The sequence below is a fragment of the Anolis sagrei genome, chromosome 1, assembly GCF_037176765.1.
Source record: "Anolis sagrei isolate rAnoSag1 chromosome 1, rAnoSag1.mat, whole genome shotgun sequence".
Taxonomy (NCBI): Eukaryota; Metazoa; Chordata; class Lepidosauria; order Squamata; family Dactyloidae; genus Anolis; species Anolis sagrei.
The window spans coordinates 104,016,341-104,044,014 of record NC_090021.1 but is presented as its reverse complement, the minus strand read 5'-3'; the positions used below and the strand labels follow the sequence as shown (position 1 = coordinate 104,044,014).

General features: G+C 41.8%; 2 long non-coding RNA genes across 2 annotated transcripts in view; one reads left to right on the top strand and one right to left on the bottom strand.

The window, feature by feature from the left end:
* The window catches only part of LOC132762045 (uncharacterized), a 50,763-nt gene extending 40,997 nt beyond the window's left edge, over positions 1 to 9,766 (bottom strand). Inside the window, exon 1 of the long non-coding RNA XR_009630062.2 lies at positions 9,730 to 9,766. This is a non-coding gene — a long non-coding RNA (uncharacterized lncRNA). The remainder of the gene's footprint in view (positions 1 to 9,729) is intronic.
* LOC132760803 (uncharacterized) overlaps positions 1 to 27,674 on the top strand; it is a 196,826-nt gene that overhangs the window by 167,298 nt on the left and 1,854 nt on the right. The gene's annotated exons all lie outside the window — the stretch shown is intronic.

The following is a 27,674-nucleotide window of genomic DNA, read 5'->3' as shown; positions in this document are numbered from 1 at the left end:
AGTTTAACTGCATTGAACTGTGTTATGAGTTTACACTGACCATACAATGTAGTTTCAAGTTGCATTGTATAGCAGCGTAGATGAGGCCTGAATATTAAAACAGAGATATAATTTAGATTAATTTTCCTGTTGGCTTTCACTAGTAACAACATATGTGACAAAATACAGTTGGAAGATGACATGAGGTATTGTTATGTTGTTGAAAAAAAATTACTCTGAAAACACAGTTGTCCAGTTGAATTCTCCTGATGTGATGCTTTTATGTTTCTTCCTTCCTATTTCTACTAAGTGCAGTATGCCGACACAGTACAATCGCTGTATCCATTGGGGATAAGTTCTGTCTTTATGTGTCCCAGAATTACTTGATCATAATTCAAAACTGGCACATTCAGTCTATGAAAACTTCGGAAACATTAGAAGCATTGCCCTCAACTGGAGTGTTCCATTTGGCAATGACCCTGCAGACCTAATAGTTACTGGAGGAATGTATTTTATGTGGAAAGTTGCACATATCATCTGCAAGGTTAACAGGAGATTAGACTTCCATCTTCATTTTAAGTGATTTAGGAGCTTGAACATATAAAACTATATGGAATACTGAGGTTTATCAGAGAAAAGAGATCTCATAGCTTCTTGCACAGGAGTGGCAGCTGGTTTGTTGATAGCTTTTGTGTGTGTATGTGTCTGTCTAAAAATATCTCAGGGTATGAGGTTTGGTTTCACAAGTTAAATGCAACGTGGGAACAGAATAATGGAGGCTAGTGACACATCCTCCTCCTTCCCCCTGGGTGTTTAAAGTCAAAATTCTTAGTACTGTATAATTTTTCTGGTGATTCATATTTCATATACATTACTTATCAGAAAAATAAAATGTTATAGCCGTAGAGAGACTATGGCTGGATCTACGCTGCCCTATATCCCAGGATCTGATCCCAGATTATCTGCTTTGAACTGGATTATATGAGTCTACACTGCCAAAAAAACCCCCCAAAAAACTGGGATTAGCAGATGATCTGGGATCAGATCCTGGGATATAGAGCAGATCAAACCTATATGGATTTATTAAGGACTATAGCGTTCTCTTTAGTTATAGAGGAAATGTTGGGGTTAAAAAAATATACATTGTAATGTGTTTGTAATAGTTCCCTAAATATGCAGGCTGTGTTTTTCATAATTTGCTGTGTAGTGTTTATGATTTGCCTTGCTTGCATATAGGCCTATGTGCACAATTGTTTATGCCAATAGATTGCATATGGGAGAGTAGAAAGGACGTAGCAAAGCATCTGCTGTTTGGGTTGATTTCTGGCTATTTTGGAACTCTTGGGAGTTTTCTGGAAACATTTGCAAGTGTTTGGCTGGTCTCAACTTGTGTTTTGGATGCTGCCTGCCTTCATATAATAATGTTGCTTGCGCCAACTTGAATCATTGACTGAATAAATAATAATCATTTTTGAAAATCATAGATGACGTGCAAGACTGCTTTTTGAGATGCTTTTAAATGAGTGCTTCTTTTCATATTAAGTCTTTGGATCATAACATAAGGAAGCTCATCAAAGGATTTTTCTTTCTTTTTTCTGCCCTCCAACTTACATCCACTAAACCTCTGCATAGGAATAGGAAGTAGCATTGTACGTCTGCATCTTCTAGTGTCTTGAGGCCTCTTTTGTACCATGTTTTCCTTTTTCATTCCCAGGCTACTTTAGAATTTTGTACATAAGTGTTTTGGAACTTATTGTGAGGCAGCATAAAATGTTTTCTTCTTCCAATTGTACATCTCTCTGGCATCTTGCAGTCTTTCAAATCTGAAAATGTTATGTGTTATGTGGTGAAACAGCATAGCTGGGGACCTTTGACACCGTGGAATTATAGCAGTTTGATGCAGCTTTAACTGCCATGGCCTCATCTTATGAAATCCTGGGATTTGTAGTTTGCTGTGTCACCAGATTTCTCACTGGCCCCATCTACACAGCCTGAAAATCTGGAAGGATGTGGGAGAAAAAGGGGGAGTGTCCAGAAAGCTCACACACCCCAATGCATGCTGGAGCATGTGTTTGGCCCAATACAGCACAATAAAAAAATATTGGTGATTAAATGTGCTGCAGCTGGCCACTGTATGGTCGCTGCAGAGTAGGAATTCAAAACCAATATGTGCAGCACAGTGCTATCACTGGAATGTCCAGACGTAGGAACTGGACTTACTTACTTACTTACTTAGGCGATCCCTCGTTGGCCTAGTAGGATAGTCTTCCATGATCAGTGTTCTGGTGGGTCTGTAGGTGGCTGTGGAGCCCTATTTTTGATCTGCATCTTCTCCTACAGTGAGGGCACTGATTTCCAGGTGGAAGGCGGTCTCGGTCGGAGTTGGCTTGACACGCCTTTCTCTTGGCACATTTCTCTCTTTCACCCTGCATTCATGCCTCTTCAAATTCTGCAGCACCGCTGGTCACAGCTGACCTCCAGCTGGAGCGCTCAAGGGTCAGGGCTTCCCAGTTCTCGGTGTCTATGCCAGAGTTTTTCAGGTTGGCTTTTAGCCTACCTTGAAATCTCTTTTCCTGTCCACCAACATTCAGTTTTCCATTCTTGAGTTTGGAGTAGAGCAACTGCTTTGGGTGACTGTGGTCGGGCATCCGGACAACATAGCCAGTCCAGCGGGCTAATGGCGGAGGACAATCACTTCAATGCTGGTGTTCTTTGTTTTTTCCAGCATGCTGACGTTTGTCCGCCTATCTTCCCAAGAGATTTGCAGGATTTTCCAGAGGCAGCGCTGATGGAATCATTCCAGGAGTTGCATGTGACGTCTGTAGACAGTCCACGTCTCACAGGTGTATAGCAGGGTTGGGAGGACAATAGCTTTATAAACAAGCACCTTGGTATTCCTACGGATGTCCTAGTCCTCAAACACTCTCTGCGTCATTCAGAAAAATGCTGTACTCGCAGAGCTCAGGCGGTGTTGTATTTTGGTGTCGATGTTGACTTTGGTGGAGAGGTGGCTGCCAAGGTAGTGGAAAAGGTCAACATTTTCTAATGTTACACCATTAAGCTGTATCTCTGGCATTGGAAAGGGATTGGCTGGTGACTGCTGGAACAGCACTTTGGTTTTCTCGATGTTCAGTGACAGGTCGAGCTTCTCGTATGCTTCTGCAAAGGTGTTTAGAGTGGCTTGTAGATCTTCTTCTGAATGCGCACAGATGACCTTGTCATCAGCATTCTGGAGTTCTATAACAGATGTTGTTGTAACCTTGGTTTTGGCTTTCAGTCTGCTGAAGTTAAACAGCTTGCCATTTGTCCGATAGATAATTTCCACTCTGGTGGGAAGCTTCCCGTCAACAAGATGAAGTATCAAGGAACTGGACATGGGCCTCTCGGGAAGGTGAATAACACATTTCCAATAAGAGATATTGTTTTCCTTGTTTTGTTTTCCCCTTGCCAAGATTCCCATTGCTGATTGTTATTGGATGGGATGCTTCTGTTCAGTGCATTTTTCCCAACTGGATAAGAAAGAAAATATTTCTGCATGTTGGATTAATTCAGCATGAGGATAGTTTTGTGGATGCCATGGGAACTTCTTTGCAGTTCTCAGGGTGGCTTGGACTCTCAGGAGTGGAATTGGATCTCTTTAATTTACATTCTGATCTAGATTAAGCCGCCTCTGACAGAAAATGGTAAATATCTTCCAAAACTACAAATTTCAGAATTTCATAACATTGAGCCATGACAGTTAATGTGGAGTCAAACAAATTCTGAAGTGTGGATATATCTGTGCTCTTCCTTTTGACTTGAACCATGCAAATCGTGGAGGCTGCAGACCATTGAGCAATGATCATGTAAAGAAGGAACAACATCTAGAAAACTCTGGTAAATAGGGTAAACACATGTGCATACACACACACACACACACACACACACACAAATCTTACACCCTACTAACACGAATTGCACCCAAATATTCTTTACCTTTGCAATATTTTTGAACAGCAACAGCTTTTGAATCATATACAATGAGAATGGGAAAAATGCAGGTTTTTTTTGGCACTACAGTTGACCCTCTGTATCCATGGATTCTGTATACACCAATTTAATCATCCATAGCTTGAAAATATTTTTTAAACGCAAAAAAACAAACCACTACAATAACAATGGGAAGAAGGATGCAGTGGTGATAGTTTGTCGAAGTAACTAGGTTGGTTTTCACATGAATTGGTGAATGCCAGCATTCTTCAAGGTTCCCATACTTTCTATTAAACTTGACAATATGTTGGAATCCACTTCTGTAAAACAGAGCATGGCAGTACGGTGTGGATGTGATTAGTGTCAAGCAAAGGGGTCCATTCTGTATTGATTTCTGCTGTTACTGTTTCTGAAGTGGAAATTTACCAGTAGGAATTTTCCAGGCCACAATAGTGATTTTTATGCGAGGTTCAACTTCTATATCATATGCTATTCATGCAAATAAACTGAATGCATGAACAGCGTTGGCACTTTTAAGTTTGTTTGCAAGTTGGTCTCTGATATCTTGCTGGAACTGGCCCTTACAATAATGGCAGTCCTATGTTCAGGGTGCTCATTGTCTGTGTTATCCAACAGTGTCCATTTGTTCCAGGTTCCAAAATTAATTTGTCTTTTTTGACTGTAGGGTAATGACACCTTTGAATATGAGAGTTCAGTTAGGGATAGATTAAAAAGGCAGACTATATTTAGGGCACATTTTCTAACCTCCTCCTCGAATGAGATGAGCAGAATGGATCCTAAATAGGGCTGCTTAGACATGGAAACAGCTGCCAAACTGCTCAACTACCTCAGATCTTTAGTTAGAATGACTGAATCCATATCCACTATGCATGTGCTGGTCCATGGCTAGGAGCTTCCAGATTTCTCAATCTTGCCCCCGTTGCCACTTGCAGATCACCATGGAAATTCTGTTGGTTTTGATTTGCTTGGAAGACACCCGTGTGTGTGAATTGTTTTATTTGTGGATATCAGTGCACAATGACCAACACACAGTATTCACAGAAAGAGGTTCTGATCTAATGGCATGGTTATACCGACAATTGGCGACTTCATATCTATTTAGGCTCACTGCACCCCCTAACCTCTGCAGAGGTGGAGGACCCATTAAGTTGGTCCGCCCCAGGAGGCTTATGGATCCGGATGGATTCCTGATGGCTCTTGGGGAGTTTCCCGCCGCCTTGGTAGGTGATCTTGTCAAGGCCCTGGTCACTCTCTGGAATGGGGAGATGACTAGGGCAATTGACACGATCGCTCTGGAATGTCCCCTCTCAAGTAGCTGAGCTAAACCAGCTCCCTGGTTCACCGAGGAGCTGGCAGCGATGAAGCGAAGGAAGAGGGAACTAGAGAGTGTGTGGCGTTCGGATCCGAGTGAGCCAAATCGAACACGGTTTGTGTCCTTTTTAAGGGCATATGCCGCGGCAATAAAAGCCGCAAAGAAGGCCTTCTTTGCGGCCACTATTGCGTCTGCAAAGAACCGTCCGGCTGAGCTGTTCCGAATTATCAGAGGCCTTTTAAATCCCACCACTCAAGGTGGGAACCCTGACGATTCGACTTCTCGCTGTGAAGCTTTTGCTCAGTTCTTTGCAGACAAAGTCGCTTTGATCCATTCTGGTCTGGATACCATGTTAATGGCAGTCTCTGAGGATGTAACACGAGCACCTGCTTGTCCAGTTTTGATGGATTCATTTCAATTGGTGAAACCCGAGGATGTGGACAAGATACTTGGAGGAATGAGGCCAACCACATGCATCCTGGACCCCTGCCCATCCTGGCTTCTAAAGGAGGCCAGAGGGGGATTGGCTGAGTGGATTAAGGTGGTGGTTAATGCTTCCCTTCGGGAAGGCAAGATTCCAGCGAGCTTAAAACAAGCTATAATAAAACCGCTGTTGAAGAAACAATCACTGGACCCCACTAAATTCGACAACTATTGGCCAGTTTCCAATCTCCCCTTCTTGGGCAAAGTCTTGGAACGTGTGGTGGCCTCATAACTCCAGGTATTCTTGGTAGACACGGATTATCTAGACCCAGCACAGCCTGGCTTTAGGCCGGGACATGGTACCGAGACAGCCTTGGTCGCCTTAGTGGATGATCTGCGCCGGGAGCTCGACAGGGGGAGTGTGTCTCTGTTGGTGCTGCTGGACCTCTCAGCGGCCTTCGATACCGTCGACCACGGTATCCTTCTGGAACGCCTCGCAGGGATGGGTCTTGGAGGTACTGTTTTGCAGTGGCTCCAGTCATTCCTGGAGGGTCGATCTCAGAAGGTGTTGTTGGGGGACACCTGTTCAACCCCACAACCATTGTCTTGTGGGGTTCCTCAGGGCTCAATATTGTCTCCCATGTTGTTTAACATCTACATGAAGCCGCTGGGGGAGATCATCCGGAGTTTCGGGGTACGGTGTCATCTGTACGTGGATGATGTCCAACTCTGTCACTCCTTTCCTCCTGCTACTAAGGAGGCTGTCCAGGTCCTGAACCGGTGCTTGGCCGCTGTGACGGTCTGGATGAGGGTGAACAAATTGAAATTGAATCCAGACAAGACAGAGGTACTTCTGGTCAGTCGCAAGGCCGAACAGGGCATAGGGTTACAGCCTGTGTTGGATGGGGCTGCACTCCCCCTGAAGACGCAGGTTCGCAGCTTGGGTGTGACCCTGGACTCATCGCTGAGCCTGGAACCCCAGGTTTCGGCGGTGACCAGGGGAGCATTTGCACAGCTAAAGCTTGTGCGCCAGCTGCGCCCGTACCTTGGGAAGTCTGACTTGGCCACGGTAGTCCACGCTCTGGTTACATCCCGTATAGACTACTGCAACACTCTCTACGTGGGGTTGCCTTTGAAGACAGCTTGGAAGCTCCAACTAGTCCAACGCTCAGCAGCCATGATTTTAACAGGAGCGGAGCGCAGGGAGCATACAACCCCCCTGTTGCGCCAACTCCACTGGCTACCGATCTGCTACCGGGCTGAATTCAAAGTGCTGCCATTGGCCTTTAAAGCCCTAAACGGTTCCGGCCCAAGCTACCTATCTGACCGTATCTCTGCCTATGAACCCACCAGGACTTTGAGATCTTCCGGGGAGACCCTGCTCTTGATCCCACCTGCTTCTCAAGCTCGGCTGGTGGGGACGAGAGATAGGGCCTTCTCGGTGGTGGCTCCTCGGCTGTGGAACGCCCTTCCTACGGACATTAGACTAGCACCATCTCTAATGGTATTCCGCAAAAAGGTGAAGACCTGGATGTTTGTGCAGGCGTTTGAGTAATTTAGTACAATCTGGTAATGGAACATAGGAATGGAACAATGGACGACGAACCTGGACTACACTTGGATGATGAGAAGATTGGGTACGGTTGTTTTTTGTAATAATTGTGCATTGTAATTGCTTATTGGTAATTTATGGATAATGTGTTAAGTCAATTGTTATATGTTGTATGGAACCACTGCTGTTTCTACTGTTTCTACTGTTTGTGAACCGCTGTGAGTTGCCTTCGGGCTTGAGATACAGCGGTATATAAGCAAAGTAAATAAATAAATAAAATATTTCAGCATTAACTCGTCTTCACAGCTTTTGTAACATGCACCATGTTATCATTCACCTGCTCTGCTCTTGGTCTTATTCTTCCCCTATGATTCCACCACCATAGGTGGCCTTGCTGGGAGCACATGATGGCTTTGCTCAAAGGTTCATTGGAATGCACAGGCCTGCTCATCACAACAAGGTGAGGATGCAGCAAAGGGAGAAAGAGAAAGGTGGAGAGAAACAGAAGGGGGAACCCTGATCTCGTATGTATAAATGGAAGCACTCAAACTTTATTTCCATTTTGTTGGATTAACCCAATGGCAAAATATGTGTTTTGTCTTACAAATCCTGATAGATATTTTCAAAAACTGAATAGGGGAATAAAACAGAATGACAAAGGCGGTAGCTGAAATAACTGCATAATATATGATGGTTTATTAATTCTTTAGTTGTCTTTAGAGATACTCCTTGTTCCAAAAGGGAACATACCCTTTTCGAATAAAAAAGGAAATTAGCATGACATTTTATCCTCCTTTCACTAAAGTAATGGAAATGGTTTGGACTGTTTCACTAGAGTGGCCTGATGACTTTTGATAGAAATCTTGTAAGGAGGAATATTCTGATGCTAGAAAAATATTTTTGTTCACGGTTAATTGAATCAGATGCTTGTTCAAAAAAGTGTATAGGAATTTGGAGTGGTGAGTGCTGATTTGAGTAATTTGCTATGCACATCTGACTTGCATTGTTTGAGCTGAAAACATCTGGAAGACAGTGGTTTCATGATGTTCAGAATGGTACCATCTGTGTGGAAAGACTTAAGAGGAATGTAAAAAACAAAGAATCGCCCACGCCTTCATAGTCAAAGTATCATAGCTCAGTGGTAGAATAGAGCACATGTTGACATCTTCCAGGGAGGACTGGAAAGGACTTTTGTCTGCAGATATTATTGCATGAGGCTTGTGGCATGCGATAGAAGCTACCTAACCATGAGTGGAAATGATCACAATCGTACGATGTTGTTCTAAACTCACCCCAAACAAATTTGCAAGAAATTGTTAGACTTTTCTTTTCAATGAACAGAGGACTTCCATTTTTAGGTAGCAGAAAGTGCTTCCAAGTGTGTTGAGGTGATGCAATCTGCCAAAAGTGCTTCTGCAGAGAGTTTAAGGCATACAGATATTGTTGTGGATGGCATTTTACTTTGCTTCGTTTCCCCATCCACAAACTGCTGGCCATTCCACTTCAAGCAAGAGCTTAGAGAGGACCTACAGTTGCAAAGCCATAAGTTGCCATTTTTGCCCTGTTTGCTTCCTTTTAAATATTATTTCTAATTAAAGTGTGGTGCAGTTTTATAGGCAATTCCTAGTATATATATATTTCCCTTGTTGATTAAGCATGTCCTTACTGTTTGAAAGACTTGCAGTGTCCGTTTTGCAAAAAAATAAATAAAATAAATCAGCTTATGCATGCTCCTGCAGCCTTAAAAAAGATTTGACAACCACCCCGCCCCCATAGAATACATTAAATAGAAAAAGGCTGGTAATTGCAAAATGCATCTTTATTTTTTATTAATACTTTCAGTGTTTGTAGGAATATTTCTAGTATACTGGGGAAATGCAGAAGTGATTAGCTATGCAACTGAGAACCTGTTCAGAGATTATACAAAGTCTCATGAGATAGATTGAAATCTTGGAGTTGCACAATTCTTATAGGAAAAAGGGGGCAAGGACAAAAAGGAGCAATGCCCTGGTTGAGAAAAAATTCAGAAAAATTGTTGTGGTAAGCCAAAAGTGCTTTCATCTGATTAGAAAACTTCTGGGGCCTCTGACTACCCCTTGAAAAAGCCTGATTCAATATGTATTTCTGTCTAATCGATGCCTTCTCCATTTCACATGCAATGGAGAAGATGAATCTGTATAAACTCCTCTAATGAAACAACATCCTCCACTGCACCTTGCTAAGATAGGTCAGGATATGGTCTCTGGTACACATAGCCCTATATACTAGGATCTTGCAACTGTACACTTTCCTGAACAACTTTTGCCTGCTGATAGGTTCCAGCTGGAAGTGAGGGGTGATCCAGTTATTGAACCTCATTTCTCGTATGCTTTGGATTTATCTCCTAGTCCCAGTTTTTATAGATTCTTCCCCACTATTAACCAATTGTACTTGACTCTATTTCTGATCACATATCTCCAGTGCCATAACTCACCCTTTGGAGTTTGACCATTCAGGCATGAAGGAGTTGGTAGGCCTGTCGGTTTTAGTTCGTTAATTCGTTATTTCGTAATTTAATCGTTATTTTTACCATATCCGACGCGATTTCAAAACATATTTTCAAACCCGGAAGGGTTTAAAAATATCGAAACAGCAGCCCCATTTTTTTTACGAGCTTCAGCTCGTCTCGTTAATGGGATGGAGGCTGCTGAGTGCTGCTGGTGCCTGGGAGCCAATCCGGCGCTCCCAAGCACCCCAGCAGTAAATGGGGCGGGCGGGGCGAAGGGGCGGCGCGAGCAACACAGCTGGGAGGAGGAGGAGGAGGAGGAGGGAGCAGGAGCCGGAGCCGATTCATTTTCTAGTGTGATGAGTTGATAGAGGGAGGAAGAAGGGACTCGGAAAGTGAGGAAGAAGAGGGGGAAAGAGGCTGGGAGAGAAGGGGGAAGGGGATTGAGAAAGGGGGAAGAAGAAAGAAGGAACCGGAGGAGGAGGAGGGAAAGGGAGGCACAACTTTACCCGAAGAGAAGTTTTCAGGCGGGCAGCGTCTCCCGGGTAGGGCGAGGCGTGCGGCTCCCCATCGCCCACTGCTTCCCGCTCGCTTCCCGCCCCTCGCCGGCGGCTCCTCCGCCCCTCTTTCTCTCTCCAAAGCCCTCCTTCCCGGGATGGAGGCGCTGCCAGGCCCATCCGGGACGCAGCGAGGGGACTTTAGCAAAGTCTGGGGCGCCGCTGCTGCTGCTCCTGCTGCTGCCTCCTCCTCCTCTCCTTGCTGCTCTGCTGGCGCGCGGCTGCCCTCCTGCCATCCATCATCTTCCTGGGCAGGACAGCCGCACGCGCGGCGAGGCGGAGGGAGGCGGGCGGGCGGGCAGGCGGAGAAGGGAGGGCCAGGGAAGGGGAAAGGAAGGGAAGGGAAGAGATAGCGAGGGAAGAAAGTTTCAGAAACACGCCCCCCTCTCGGGATCGGGGAGAGGGAGAGACCGAGCGGGGACCAAACTTTTCTCCCCCTCGCTTCTCCTTCTTTCTCTCTCTCTCTCTCTCTCTCTTCCGCCCTTTGGGGCTTTCAAGTCAGATGATCTCCGGAGCTCAAACCCATTGCCTGCTCTGTTTTGCTCCTCTTCCCCGCCTTCTCCTCCTTCTCCTCCTCCTTGTCCTCCTCTTCCTCCTCCCCGCCCCTGGAGCCCCTGCCAGAGAGGCTTTTTTTTTTTCGTGTCAGGAGCAACTTTTGTGTCAGGAGCAAATGGAGTTTCAGTTTATCTATGGAATGTCCAGGGTGGGAGAAATGAAAGCCATTCAATGCTAATCAAGGTGACCATTACTGCAACATTCACACTTACAAAATGTTTTGTAAATATTTACGAAATTTCGTAAATAACAAAACATTTTTTTGGAAAGTTTTGTAAATATTTTAAATATCGAAACAAAAAAACACCCCAATTACAAATCGATTTTAGAAACAAATTTTTTCTTGATCAAACAGGCCTAGGAGTTGGATGTCTGGGGATGTGCAGCTTCCAATGATGGCAGTCTCTCTGAAGCTGGAAGCTGAGATAGAGGGGGAGAGGGATTGTTCCACACCACGAGGTCACAGATGTTGATGATCCTGAAGGCATGTTCTCATCCTTTGCCAACTGACAAAGAAACAGAGAGGGATTACATCAACCCAACAGCTGGTAAATCGAAGACAGCCATTAATTAAGCACTTGTTGTTTTGAGACAGCTGTCCACAAATCTCCCAGCAGCTCCCCAGGATTTCTGTTTCTTGCAACCAGCCTTCACTGGTGACTGGTAGTAATCTTTTGCATTTGAGTTTTTCTAGTCTTTAGACTGGCTCCAATTAATGACTCTAACTCCCTGGTAGTTTCTCTTACTTGAACTGCGGATAAACCCTTTAAAGTATTTTCTCACTTTTGGAGAAGAAATGCAATAGGGCCTTGGTATCTACTGGGATTTGATTCCAGGACCCCCTTCCCATGGATACCAAAATCTGTGGGTGCTCAAGTGGCGTAATAAAATAGTGTCCCTTTTATCAAATGGCAACATCAGGGTTTTCAAGCCATTAATGGGTAAAACAGAATCTGTAGATATGGGGTGGAGCGGGTTGACCGTACTAATTTGCAGACATCACATTCTGTTTTCTAAATCCAAATTCCATAAATAAGCTCATAATCCAAGATTTCAAGTGCATTTGTTGTTTGGCTTTCCCATCTTGGCATGACACAGTCTTCTGAGTTACCAGCTCTTTGAATTTCACCTTTTCAGGATGGGTAGTGGTGATGGGCGGAAGGGAGATAATGCCTTTTATCTGTTCCCAAAAGATAGTATTGTAGAATGTCAAGATTAAGATTAGTTGAATCCAATGAATTTATTTGTCTGAATGGCAGGTGCTTAGGAAACTCCCTGCTTTAAGGTTCTCATGGCACTGTGGTGCAGTCCAGCTTACAAAATCAGTGCTAGATCAATGTTAGACTTCTTTTAAAATATATAGTGTGGTGCGTTGCATTGCACCACAAGTATTACTTGCTTTTTGAAAAGAAGAAGGATTGAAATAAAAACCTTGCACAGAGTGAAGCAGAAATGCCCTGGTCTGAACTTTACCTATGCTGTGAACTTACAGGGTGACCTTCAACAAGCACCACTATTTTAGTCTCAGTCCTCCCATCTTCTAAAGGAACGGTCCCTTAACCCTGGTCCTCCAAGTGTTTTGGACTTCATCCATTGACCAAAGTGAGCTGAAGCTTCTGGGAATTGAAGTCCAAAAAATATCTGGAGAATAAAGGTTTAGGAGTAGGGGTTATGCTACGTAAACAACATTTTCCAGCATTATGCAAGGAAATATCCAGCTCCTCCTTGTGTAATGGTTTCTCAGTACTTGGAAAAGGGTGCCAGATTCTACTTTTTCCTCAGCCAAATGGCCATTGATTCACCAGGAATATGTGCTTGGAGATCTCTGTTGAACTGTTATTGAGGTAGCAGCCATTGGCCCCAGGACCTCAGTGTAAATATATTTCTATTTAGTTTTGTGGGTATTAAATAGGATCTTAACATCAAAGCACATTGGTGCATATGCAAAGTTAGGATTTTTGCCCCATCCTCCCCTGTATTGAACGTCCAACTCAAATATGGAGATAAATGCAGGACTGAGGATCTTGTAGAAAGCTGACTATGGGTAACCTGGCATAGTATGAACTAGAAAATGTTTGTCTCCTTCTGGCTGATTCATTCCAGTACTTGATGTATCAAATTCAGCATTGCTGAGGAAGCTTTCTGGAGGTAGCACCTTTGCTGTCCAGCTTCGAAGCAATGCTTTTACATATGCACACACGCACACACAAATCACCTCCTGAATGCCACATATTTAGGCAAGCAGCACATCATCCATTTGCTAACCTTTTAAGAGAAGATCCATGATTTAGCATACAAAACGGATTACCTTTCACCTCAATTAATGTTATAATAATGAGTACCAAAGGCAGAAATAATCTTTTGCCACTTATTATAAAGTGTTGCCAACACAATCCCTTAAATTCATGGCTTAGGTCATCAGCAGCTCTGACACAGTGGCAATCACACAGTTGAGGTTTACACCCTTCCAAATTTTTTAAATAAAATGGGTCAATTTAATTTCCGACACTATCGTTATTCTACTTGGAACAGTGAAACTCATGAGTTTGAAATTGCCAAAGGTCCTCAGATCAGCTGGAAGTCTCATACAGAGTTTCAGGTTTGACTTAATTTTAAAATATGAGTTTCCACTTCGTGATGTTGTTGTTGTTTAGTAGAGGGCATTTATCCTTGGAATACAAAAGGAACAACACAAGACAACAAATTACCAACAGCATGAGTTTTCTGTAAATCCTACTCAATGTTTTGAAGCACCCTTGGTAAATATTTTTCCAATTATTTTCAAGCTTGCTGAGGCAATGCATGTTGTGTTCACACAAGCACCAAGAAGGATTGCACAATCATTATCCTCGTTGACACAGCCTTTGTGTCCTAAGCAATTCCAAACAAACAAACAAACATCCCCCCCCCCCCACACACACGCACACCACCACCATGGCATCATTTTAATTGTTTGCCTTAATCTGATCCCAAGCCTCTTTTGCATTTTTTATTGCTAGTGTTATTTATCTAATGAGTAATTATACTTGAGGGAGAGAAATAATATTGGAAGGCAGAGTGACACATAGGGACACCTTAAACACATTGACATATTAAAGCAAGGCTTTTAAAGGAATGCCCTTGGACTTTCTCATAAAAGAGCAATTAGGCTGCCATTGGAGAATCAGACTCCAAAGCGGAGGCCTATTAGCCTCAAGCAGAAGTTCAACAGTCAAGGCTATATTCACTTTGCTAATAGAAGGAGCTTAGAATATCTTTCTTAGAATTTTCTGTAAAAAGTAAAGAATTAGACAGAGAAAAGTGGTTTGTTTGGGGCTGGAGAAAGTGCGTGATCACACTGTTACACCAATTTGTCTTGTATTTCGCCTGTGCGGCTTACTGTGCTGGATTGTTGTAGAATGGAGGGATCAAGGATCAGCAGTGGCTGCCTTTAAGCAGTGTCTGGCTTTCCCTCTTCCCAGCAGGTACTCCAGGACTGGATGGAAAGGGCACCAAAACAGTGGCTTATTAGGTTAAACCTCCAGGTTTCAACTGATTTGGCTGTTAGAGGTTGAGTGGCCTTCAAAGGGTGTTCTCACTCTGGTCATCTTCTGGGTTATTCTGGGTTAGCTATCTTGCTGAGGAGGCTCCTGAGATGTAATAAGACCTTCACTTAGGAGAATCTACCTGCTCCTCTGCGTAGGCAATTTTACTATCAAATAGCTCTTACCACCAAGGTGTTCTCCTTAATGTTTAGGACAATGGTTCACAACCCTTGGACCTCTAGTTATTTTAGACTTTAATTCCCAGAACTCCCAATTATCTTAGGAAATGTGGGAGCTGTTAGGAATTGTGGGAGCTGAAGTCCAACCTACCCAGAGGACCAAAAGTTGGGAACCACTGGTTTAGATGGAGCCTCTCTTTCTCTCTCTCTCACCTGCCACCCCTCTGAGTGGTGACAGAAATTGTAACTGGACTCCATTGGTTTATGTTCTAGTCTCTGGAGCAATGGAAAACAAACTTACTTACTGTTCTACATGACATTTCTTCAGATATTTAAAGATGGATGTCACATTGCCTTTGAATCCAAAATAAATGTACCCAGTACCCAGTTCCTTAAGCCAGTCACCATAGGGCTTGATATCAACATGAAATGCTCTCTGAATCAATATGAACCAGAATACAGTTATCCTTTGTTATTTCTGCCTTTTTGAATTTTGTGATAGTGTTTTCTTGTTTTGTGGAGAAACATTACATATCATTATATGAGTGGTATATATGACCTAGATTCAATTATTTGTTACAGATAGATTACAATCCAGTGAAACCTGGTAAATCAACACCTATGTAATATGACAGTGACTCACTGGGTCTACCTTTGTTGGAACTAATAATTGGATTTTGGCCAGATGAACATGCATACAATTTTTGTCACACACTGATATGGAAGTGTGGTGCACTAGAGTGAAAAATGAAAAATGGAGAAAAGCTAAAATCAACATGTCTGCTTGTCCTTGTGGGGTGGGGGTGGAAATGGTTATACCAAAAAACAGAAGAGCATACTTTTAGCTTGGTGGAAAACAAATTGATCATTTATGGATGGTCTCAACCAGAACTTGGGAAATTACATGTAATGAGCATGAATTTGGTGACACACCGAAGCCACCCTGAACATGGTGTTCTGGTTTCTAGTTATGGATGACTTTGGAATGTTACTGTCTTCAATCTCCTTTCAAAATAACTCCCCAAGTTCTGGTATGCCAGCTCAGCTGCAACCAGGAGGTGTAATAACTTTACTTTGTTTATATGTGTTCTCTGTATCACAAACAATATGAAAATACTCATCTCGTTAATGATACTGATTGATTGAAAATCTGGCATTTTCTTTTGGGGTGGGTTGCATTCTCTTTTTGAAAGAAAAAAGCTTTGTATCAGTTGTTGGCTGCTGTAAACCATTTCAGAGGTCATTTTAAGAAGTGGACCTTTTACTCTCCTGGAAGGTCTTTGCAATATATTCTTCAAGTTTTTATCATACCCAGTCAGCATTATTAACTACATCAATGACTGCTGCTGTTTTTCTTTTGCCATTTCAGTGAAACCTGAGCTACTAATTGCAGCAAGCTAATTTGGCAGTACTTTATATACTTCCTTGAAGGCATTAACGAAGTCTATACCTCTAGAACATGGCCATATAGCCCGAAAAAACCTACAACATCCCAGTGATTCTGGCCATGAAAGCCTTCAACAATACATCTATACCTTTTTTTTTTGCACAAAGCATCAGGGTTATTTTTGGGAGGGAGAAGGAGAACAGAATGCAAGAGCAGCAAGATACTGGATTCTATACTATTATACTTAACAACATATATAATAAATTGGAAATGTGGACTGATAAATTCTAGATACTAGCAGCAGACCATGTGCCTTCTGCACCAGCACAGTATTGTCAAGTGGAAGATAGCACACCCATTATAAAATATGGGCAGTTGGCTGATATACATTTGGCTTATGCTGTCCTAGTGAAAAAGGCAATCCATATAACTCATTTTTTATTTGTTAGTCTAATTAGATTTTCGCCTACCATATCTGAAGGACACAATGGCTTGAATCCTATTGTTAGTCACAATTACATCAGACTCACAGAATAAGTGGGATTTAGCTACAGGCTGACTCATCCGTTGGCAATTGATTCAAGGAGTCTACTCTTTTGGGAACAAATGTAAAAGATTGAGGCTATTACCTCTTGTTGTAATAACAAGTTAGATTTTCCTCTGTGTAGAAATGGACTCATGTCTGATTGTACCTACTTCAACCCTGAGAGTTTGTGTCAAGGAAGAAAGAAAATAGTTATGTTTTTGCTTGAAAGTATTTACAAAAATAATTGTAGAACTGCATGTTTGTTTCAGGCTCTGCTGTGGAATTAAAGACGGCAAACTGGGAACATTAAATGTAATATTTCTAGAAGCCCTATACAAAGCATCAACAAAGGTAGACTCCTTATGGAGTTGCCAGAGTGAAACGTGGAGATTGCTACTGCAACTTTATTCTGCAGAGGACACGTTTTCAGCAGATGTTGTGTGCAACAAGGTCTAACAAACAATAACTGTTAATATTTACTCAGTACGGAAGACTTCTCCAATTTTCACTATGGAAACCCTACATAATTGGAATTAGGTCTTAAACACAACACTTCCATGACATGGCTGCTGTCACTTCTGCTGCGCTGTTCTTCAGTTTCAGGGCCCAAGTCCCCTTTCTGCCTTTGGCAAAGCATAAAATATCGTGCTTCTGAAATTCAAGGTGCATCTAAAAAACCTTAGATCAGCCACATTATTTTGGTACTGGAGGCAGTATGTCTCACAAGCTGCTCTTCCCCTGCCTGGAATAGAAGCACAAATGGAACAAATTAAATAGCCCAACGTTTGTAGCCCCCCCCTTTTTTTTTAGAAAAGCCAAATACTCTGCTTGTGGTGGTCTAAAGTTGTGAACAGCCATTATGACTTTGAATGAGATATGTATATGAGGAACAGAAAGAGAACCATTGGTGTAATCTAGGGATGGGCAACTGTGTAAAGGATAAGGGCAGTTTTAGTCCTTCCTCTCCCCAACCCTTGACCACATAGAGCTTCTCAGAAGAATCGGAAGAGATGTTGCATCACTTCCACTTTAATAATTCAACCAAGGATTGTCTAGATCATTGTTTGGGCAGAGTTGTTTGAGGTGCAGTTAAAAGTAAACCACATTTGCAGACCAATGTTTCTGAGGGAGATTTGGGGACAGAAAATATTCCCCAAATTCAGTGGAGGCAGCAAAGGGTTTAAGGGTGCAGAGACGTAAAGGCTGCAAAATAGGAATTGGGGCCCTCATCTATCCCACTGATCACATTTTCCCATCCCTGGAGTATTTCCATTTGTTGGATGTACATTAGAGTCTGCATATTGGGGTTTCTGGTTCCTAAATTTCACAACTAGCATCTCTTTTCCATTTTACCAAAATACCCCACTGCTTTCTCATGTGAAGATTCATGCTTATCTAACTTTCTGGCTGTCTATGTAATTGCCAAGAGTTATTGACCTTAAATATACATTTTAAAATAATTTGACCTTACAAATTATCTTCTTTGCTCTAAATTTGAAAAATTGAAATATTATCTAGTTGCATCAGTGTATTCTAAGAGGAGGTTATATTTTAGTGAATAACATGATTTAAATGATGTTGGCACATCTCAAAATGGTCAGTAACTTACTAGAAGAAAAAGAAAGTCACAGAGTAGGAGAAAGAATTGTTCTTTAATGATCCCTTGTAATATATGTGACACACACAAGGTGGCAGAATGAGCATAGGGCTACCTTAAAATGGAATTAAAAAAGGAAGGGAGGGATACAGCAAAACCTCTCCCTCCCCCCATTCATTCCTGCATTTCTTAAAAGCCAAGTGGTTTCTGCATATGTAGAAAGGTGGATATGATTGTTTAAGACTTCAGTCTTGCCAATCATTCCATCCCCTCCTAATAATTGGCAATTAAATGTAAATCTTCAGAACTCACTGGCTACTTCTGGAAATTAATAACCCAGCCAGCTATTCAAACGCTCATTTTTATTGAAAACACGATTCTATCAACATATTGATTCTCTAAGTGAGCCTGAACTTTTCTCAGCTGAAGGACAGCTGCAAGAACATACCCTTAGATAACATTTCATTTTGCTTTATGGATTTATGGGTAAATTCACCCCTGATGTAAGAGGGTGTAACCCAAACAATGTTAATGGAGTTGTATTCATTTATTCTGAGTGTGTGTGTCACATTTTTGATTAACTTTTAATTCATCCATATCAGAACCTTCATTTAGTGTATCATTTTGGGAGGGTGTGCCAAGATTAAATTTCTCCCCCAATTAGGTACAAATTCCAGTATGGTTATATTTCATATAGTCAGGCCTCCTCCTGAGCAGATGGACATTTGTCTAGATATCTAGACAGGGCAGATGTTCATGAGCATCTATTGAATATAGTGTTCTGCTGCCAACTACGAGTATGCCGATGTCACCTGAAGTGACCTCCAACCTGTTACCTGCCTTGTTTATCCTTTTGATGGAAATTAAGAATGACCAGTCACCTCCCTGAGTAGCAGATATTGACCTTGTGTAGGAGGCAACTCTTCTGTGGAATAAATATTGCTTTTTGTGCACTAAGCATGTTGATAATCCCGAAGTCCATGTATTGTAATGACAAAAAACAAACAAAATGAAACAAAACCCATCAAGATGTAGGGTTGTGCAGGGATCAATGTATTTGCACAAATATATTGTATTTGCTCAAACTACATACATTTAAGCAAACTCCCTACATGCATAGAAACACATGTGCAGAAAACATTTTGAGGGAGGTTGCAATATTTTTTCACAAGAATGTATATTTTTGCAAAAATATGATTTTTCTGCTCTTTTGTCAAAGTATCTCAAGTTATCTGACACCCACTTTTTATTGAGGATAGGAATATTAATGAGTATTTTTCACATCCTGAAGAGATTAGACTTTGTCAAACCATGGCTTGCATCCTGTTAGTACATCTCCCTTAAGATATCATGATGCCCTGTTTTGGTCACTGAGTTTCCATTAAGCAACGACCAACCCCCTAAACCTACTGTGACAGATTCTCTTTGCAGGCTGGCTCCATAGTTGCAGAAAATTACATGCAGACTGCTAGCTCACACACAGCTCCCTAAAATCATAGGCAGTTCTTTGTCTCTCAGATCCAAACTCAATTCCACTGACCTCTGTCAGCCTCCTTCATACTACTTCCTGAATTGTGATTGGCTTCCTTCAGCCAGGCTTGGCCAGCTCCTCCTTCACGCTCACCTTTTAAATCATGCAGCCCCCCTTAAACTGCCATTTCTGAGTTGTTTGAGAGTTAGGGGATCAGTGGAGATATATCCAGCTATTTTTAAAAGATCTCTGAAGGACCTTGTTAGTGCCTGTTACAGCATGTCCAGGGAAAGAAAAATATCTAGGCACACAATTGATTCCCACTCTCCAACAAGTCACACATGCCATACATCAAGGGAAGCACTGACAGCATAGGGAAGATGATGAGGAAGCACAACATACAAACTACCTACAGACCCACTAAGAAAATCCAACAAACGCTACATTCAGCAAAGGACAAGAGGGATCCTCTCACCTCTGCAGGAGTCTACTGTATACCATGCAGCTGTGGACAAGTCTATATAGGGACCACCAAACGCAGCAATGGCCTAACACGAATCAAGAAACATGAAAGGCACTGAAGACTACTTCAACCAGAGAAGTAGCACCTGATGAACCAACCTGGACACAGGATATTATTTGAGAACACAGAAATGCTGGACCACTCTAGCAATTACCATGTCAGGCTACACAGAGAAGCCATTGAAATCCACAAGCATGTGGACAATTTCAACAGAAAGGAAGAAACCATGAAAATGAACAAAATCTGGCTACCAGTACTAAAAAAAACCCCTCTAAAATTATAACAGTAAATAAATTAAAAAACCCTCAAACACAGGGGAACTCCAGACAAGAAATAATCAGGAACACATAATCACTTCTCAACAAAGGAATTTCCCAGGCAGTAACAAGTCACGCCTAAAAAGTGTCAGGCCATCAAATGCTAATCAAGGTGGCCAATTGAAACATTCACACCTAGTTCCAACAGACAAGAGATCTTTCTCCTACCCTGGACCTTCCACAGACATACAAACCCAAATTTCCTAGTTTCCAATAGACCTCAGAATCTCTGAGGATGCTTGCCACAGATGCAGGTGAAACATCAGGAGAGAATGCTTCTAGAACATGGCCATACAGCCCGAAAAACCTACAACAACCCAAGCCACACATGGCTGTGTGTGTGTGTGCTGGCTTACACATTGGGTTTGGAGGAGGTGGATTAGTATTGAAAAATACAGTTACAATGATATAGCTATCTGACACATGCAGGTTCTCAGCTCGTGCCTTTAGAGGTTTGCTATTACACAGTTCCAAATATTAATAGTTTTAAATACTCTGATAATTATTTTAGTATTTAGGCAGATTGAAGACTCCAAGTGCTACTTTGTACAACCATTCTTTCTTCCTAATGAGATTTACTGTGATTAAAAAAATAGAAGAGGTGGAAGGATTAGAAATGCAAGACAGTGACATCTGGATCCTCTATAAAATTCCATAACAAGGCAGAGTGAGTATAAAATAAAAGCCTTGTCTAGAGGGTTATAAAACAAATTCATAGAGCATCATGATAGGATTATAAAATCTTGTTAAATTGACCCATTATGTTATTTAGTTTTTCCCCTGTTCTTATTTTGTATATAAGGGACAGACATTCCTGTTGAATGTGTCATTCTTACAATTGCCACTATTTGTCAGAATTCTCATATACCCCTTCTAAATTGTTTATCTCATGAGGTAGAGTCCTGTTTTCCTCCTTGTACCAAAGCATACACAAATAAGAATAAGAATAATAAGAATAAGAACCAGGATATTATAGGTCACGTGTTTGCTACACATGCTGTGAATATCTAAAATTAAACATTCTCATTGCTTTCTGTGGGAGAGTTTAGCACCTTTGTTATATGTACAATAAATGGAATTAGGTTCAGAAGTTGGAGCACCAAATTTAACAGTTTTAATGATTGAATTGAGACTCTTGTCACAGTTGTATTTTGGACTTGATATCTGTCCATCCCTTGATATTTTATCACCAGTTATCATATCACACAGAGAAGGACTTAGATGGCCTCTCTATTCACAGGAAAGATCAAGAGGATTCACGGGTGTTAAACCAATCTATATTTGTGATCACATAGTCATAGATCTTATTGTGTATATAAAATAAACTCTATGAGGGAAGTGATACATGAAGCAGGGATTTCTTCACATGCTAGCTGACCACATTGATGGTGCAGGTGGCACTTTTGTTTATTGTTGGCAAGCCATGGGACTAGACGGGATCCCTGACAACTCAGGTTTCAGCAGTGGCAGGGAGAGCTTTTGCACAATTAAAACTTATGCGTCAGCTGCGCCCGTTCCTTGGGAAGTCTGACTTGGCCATGGTGGTCCACGCTCTGGTTACATCTCGATTAGACTACTGCAACCCTCTCTACATGGGGCTGCCTTTGAAAACTACTCGGAAGCTTCAACTAGTCCAATGGTCAGCAGCCAGGTTGCTAACGGGAGCGGCGTCCAGGGAACGAACCACTCCTTTGTTGTGTCAGCTCCACTGGTTGCCGATTATCTTCCGGGCACAATTCAAAGTCCTGGTTTTAACCTTCAAAGCCTTAAATGGTTCTGGCCCACCTTACCTGTCCAAACGTATCTCCTGCTATGAACTATCATGCAGTTTAAGATCATCAGGAGAGGCCCTGCTCTTGATCCTGCCACTCTCGCAAAGGTGGTTGGTGGGGATGAGAGACAGGGCCTTTTCAGCAGCTGCCCTCTGTCTGTGGAACTCCCTCCCTAAGGACATCAGGCTGGCCACTTCCCTCCTGTCCTTCAGGAGACAACTGAAGACCTGGCTGTGGGACAAGGCGTTCAACTAGAGGCATGGACTAGTGGAAAATGGCAGCTTGAAAAGAAATTTGAACCTTACATTACGGCATTGGATTTATCTGACTAGACCTTGGTTTAACGTCATGTTAATTGAATGTTAAATGTTTTTATTGATGACTTTTTATAATGTTTTAACTGAGCCTCATTGTTTTTAATCGAATGTATGTTGACAGCATCACTGATGTAAGCTGCCCTGAGTCCCCTTGTGGGAGAAGGGCGGGGTAGAAAAGAAGCAAATACATAAATAGTTCACACAGCTCTACAGTACTCTCACATTATATTTCAATGTGTCAGAGAAAGAGAAATATACTCTTGTTGATAATGCTTTGTTAGCATTGTTTGATACTCTGAATCATTCAGTATTTCTGGAATCATTTTCCAAGTTGGGAATACTGATTTGCAGGTTTCTGTACCACCTGATTCATTTGAGGGGAGTCATTGTGATCTACATTCAGTTCCCTCCTTTGATGAAGAATGGGAAGAAAAGAGGCAAGGAGAGTAGCATTATGCAATATTTTCTGAATTGTGCCTATAACCACAAAAATAAATATTTGTCACTCACCTACACAGGCAGTTCAGGATCAGAATGGGCAGCTTTTCACTATGGCAGCCAGCCTGCTTCAAGCTATAAATAGGATTCCTACTGCTGTCTATCATGCTGTTCTCTGGAAATACAACCTCTTCATAGTTTCCTTATGGCAAGCAGTATGTGAACCTTATACCTTGTTTTGCATGGGAATGGCTCAAGAGTTTGTGGTCCTCATCTTAGAGTCCTTATTAAGGAGAAATACTTGCTATAGCATGCAAGAAGAGATCTTTAGCATAAGCACAAAGATAATATATGTAGGTTATTTTAACACATTTTGTTTAGGGCACAGGAATGGCAAATGGACTCCAACCTAAAGCCTAAAATGGTTTCTCAAAGCGGGAAGTGACAATAAAACTTTTATCCACTTACTAAGCCAGCCCTTGAAGGGCAACATAACTCTCATTAAGACTGTGAAAAGTCCTTTGATCACGGTGAGTAGCCGTTCCTTTCATTTGCTCTTTCACTGATGGGATTTGGATAGAAATGACTTAACTAGATATGATAAATGTACTGGGGTTCAATGGCCAAGATCTTTACTCATCGCTTTTTTCATTCAAAGCCTTTTCCCATCTGAAATGTGAGATTAGGCAGGCCTGACCCTGCTCTAACTACAGAAGATGTGGTTCATGGAATGCACTCCTGAAAATAATAATGACAAAAGTGTGTGAGAGGATGAGTGATGCAGACACATACACACAGGGAGGAGGGAGATAGGAGGAAAAAGTCAGATATATGTTTCAGAAGCAGTGTCTCTACATGACACTTGTTATGGAGCATATCTTGCAAATATGTTTGTCTGTGGCTGGATCTACATTGCCCTATATCCCAGGATCTGATCCCAGATTATCTGCTTATTCCAGATCAGGGATCCTCAAACTTTTTAAACAGAGGGCCAGGTCACAGTCCCTCAAACTGTTGGAGGGCCGGATTATAATTTGAAAAAAATATATGAATGAATTACTATGCACACTGCACATATCTTATTTGTAGTGCAAAAAAACCCAAAAAAAACAAAAAACAAAACCACAAAACAAAACAACACTTTAAAACAATACAATAATTAAAATGAAGAACAATTTTAACAAACTTACTAGCCGTCCCCTGCCATGCTGTGGCCCGGTATGTGTATATGTGTTTTTGTGTGTATATGTGTATGTATATGTATATATTTGTGTATATGCATACACGTGTGGTTTTGAACATGCGTTGTAATGTATTATTTATTTTTTGGCTTTTAAAGTCTCTTCCACTGTGTTTTTCAGTGTTTTTATGAGAGATGGTCACTTGTTGGTCTGATAGGTATATTATGTCCAAATTTGGTGTCAATTCTTCTAGTGCTTTCTGAGTTATGTTAATCCCACAAATGAACATAACATTTTTATTTATATAATTAGTATTTCAATGGGAAATGTGGGCCTACTTTTGGCTGATGAGATAGGATTATTGTTGTTGTTGTGTACTTTCAAGTCATTTCAGACTTAGGTTGACCCTGAGTGAGGGCCGGGTAAATGACCTTGGAGGGCCATATCCAGCCCCCAGGACACAATGTGAAGACCCCTGATCTAGAGAATACAAAATGTATTTGAGTTTAGGTTATACACACAGATCCAATAGAACAGTGGTTCTCAAACTGTGGGTCCCCAGGTGTTTTGGCCTACAATTCCCAGAAATCCCAGATAGTTTACTAGCTGTTAGGATTTCTGGCAGTTGAAGGCAAAAACATCTGGGGACCCAGAGGTTGAGAACCACTGCACTAGAATGTCTGGGGTGCAACAGGTCACTATTTTTCAGTAACGCATAATGGGATATCTTTTTGAAGATAGAGTAGCCTAGTTTTATGCTTCTCTAGAGACTAGGGCATAGAGAAATGGATTCAAACTGCAGAAAAAATATTAAATATTAGGAAGAATTTCCTGAAGGCAAGAGCTGTTCAACAATGGAATATACTGCCTTGGAGTGTGGTAGAGGCTCCTTCTTTGTAGTGTGGTACAGTTTCTGTCTTTGAAGGTTTTTAAATGGTGACCAGATGACCTTCTCTCAGGGGTGATTTAATTGTGTGTTTCTGTATAGCAGGAATTGGAACTGGATGGTTCCTGGGATCTCCTCCAACTTATGCGTATGTCTTCAGCTACCAGACTTCTGTATCCATCAGGGCATAATAAGGAGTATCTACGATATGTCATGCATGCTAAAGCAGTGTACTTGAGAAACAGTTTTGAAGTGTCTAAGATCCTTTGAAGTTAATGGAATTGAACCAAGTGGGAGGTGGCGAGTCTTCAGATTGTGCTGTTGGCTATAGCTCCCTCGACACATTGGCCCATCTTATGTTGGAATGATTGCTTTCCGTTTTCACAGGGTATCTTTTCATTTTGTGGGCAGATCCCTGAAATGGATACCAGATATACAGAGAATGTGATAAATCTGTACTATCAGCATTTGCAGAAGAATTTTGAGGATTTTTAAAAGAGAAAGCACGAACAGATTCATTTCATTACTAGTTTCCTTATGAGTTGGAACAAAGAGGGTTTAATTCTTCCCATGCCTACCTCCGCCAACACTGTTGCATATAAAATATGGGACTCAAACTGTAAAATCTGCTGCAGTGATATGAAACTCCTCCCACACTTGGGTATATTTTCTCAGAGTGCTGCAGTATGTCATTCATTCATGTGCCAGTGTTGAAGCACCAAGATATTTCCTGTATCAGGGACAATAAATACCTACCTTTTCCAGCAGGCCTACCTGGTCAATTTTAACTTGTGAATTTTAACCTGCATTTTACTTGTGTATATTTGCTATATCATATTTATTTATTTATTTATTTATTTATAATTCAAACGTATATGCCGCCACTCCCCTGGGGCTTGGAGTGGCTTACAAGAACAGGTTAAAATCTAACACAATTTAAAAACAATTTAAAACAATTTAAAACCAATTTAAAAACAACACTATCAGAGATCAAAGGCCTGTCGAAACAGATATGTCTTACATGCCCTGTGGAAAGCTGATAGGTCCCGCAAGGCACAGACTTCAGATGGCAGAGTATTCCAGAGTGATGGTGCTAGTGCTGTAAAGGCTCTGCGTCTGGTTGCTGTTAGATGCAAGGTCTTGACACTGGGAATTTCCAATAGATCTTGGTCCTCAGAACGGAGGGATCTCTGGGGTTGGTAGGGGGTGAGGTGGTCCCTTAGGTACATCGGCCCCAGACCATGCAAGGCCTTAAAGGTAAGTACCATCACTTTAAAAGTGATCTGGTGCTCAATTGGTAACCAATGCAGCTGTAGTAAGATTGGTGTTATGTGGCATCTCATCGGAATTCCCGCAATAAGCCAATCAGCTGCATTTTGTACCAACTTGAGCTTCCAGATCACCAACAGAGGAAGGCCAATGTAGAGGGCATTACAGTAGTCCAGTCTTGAGATGACCTTAGCCTGGATGACCATAGCTAGGTCATCCCTGGACAAGTAGGGGGCCAGCCGTCTAGCCTGCCACAGATGAAAAAAGGTGGTTCTGCTAACGGTGGAGACCTGGGCCTCCATTGTCAGCAGAGGGTCTAAAGGAACTCCCAATGATGACTGAGGAACCCCACAAGATAGGGGGGACCTCTCAGAGACCAGGCCTCCCCTCTCCACTTGCTGTCCACAGTTGTGAAGAAAGGAGGACAGCCAATTTAAAGCTGTCCCCCTGACTCCAACAGCAGCAAGGCAGTGGGTCAAAAGATTGTGGTCGATTGTGTCAAATGCTGCTGTGAGATCCAATAACACAAGCAGCGCCGACCCACCCTGGTCAAGCTGGCATCAAAGGTGATCCGTGATGGAGACCAGCACAGTGTGTTCTGTTTTACCATGTTGTACCGCACCTCAAGCTATGAGGAAAGGTGAACAAACAACAACAACAACAACAATAGTCCTAGACACTTGGGAAGTGTCTGACATGTGATCCAATACAACAGCCAGCAGAGTGATCTTGTCTGCTGTGGACTCATCTTGTTGTGTTTCAAATAATAATAATAATAATAATAATAATAATAATAATAATAATAATAAATATAATAATAATAATATGCCCTTTTGCCTCAGACATTCATGCTCCATCAACATTACTGCAATATTCACATTGTCTCTGTTTGTGTGATTTTCCAAGCAAAAGTATATTGTCATTATCTATCTCTGTTATAAGGACTCTTAATTCTCTATAGTAGAGTTTCTTAAACTGTGCTCCTCCTGCTGATAAGCTGATTTCTGGGAGCTGAAGTTCAAAATGCAGTTTCAGAAACACTGCCCTATAGGAAACAGATTTTGTCTGATTTTGGAAGCTAAAAAAGATCAGCCCTCATTAATACTTGGTTGGGAGACAGCCAATGCATCCCAGGTGCTGTAGGCTATGTTTCATAGCAAAGAACTTCAAAAACAATCTTTGAGTCTTCCTTGCCCAATAAAATCCTCTAAATTTATGAGGTCACCATAAGTCAACAGGCAACTTGAGGGTACATACTAGGACCATGCAAAAAGTCATTTGTGCCCCCTATGTCAGATCTATTTCGTAAGAAGTGAGTTTTAAAATGCGATAGGCCTCCACGCAAAAAAAAAAAAAAAAAAAAAAAAAAAAAAAAAAGAAAGAAAGAAAGAACTGAAACACTCACCTATGACTTTTTGTTAAAGTTCGGTAAGC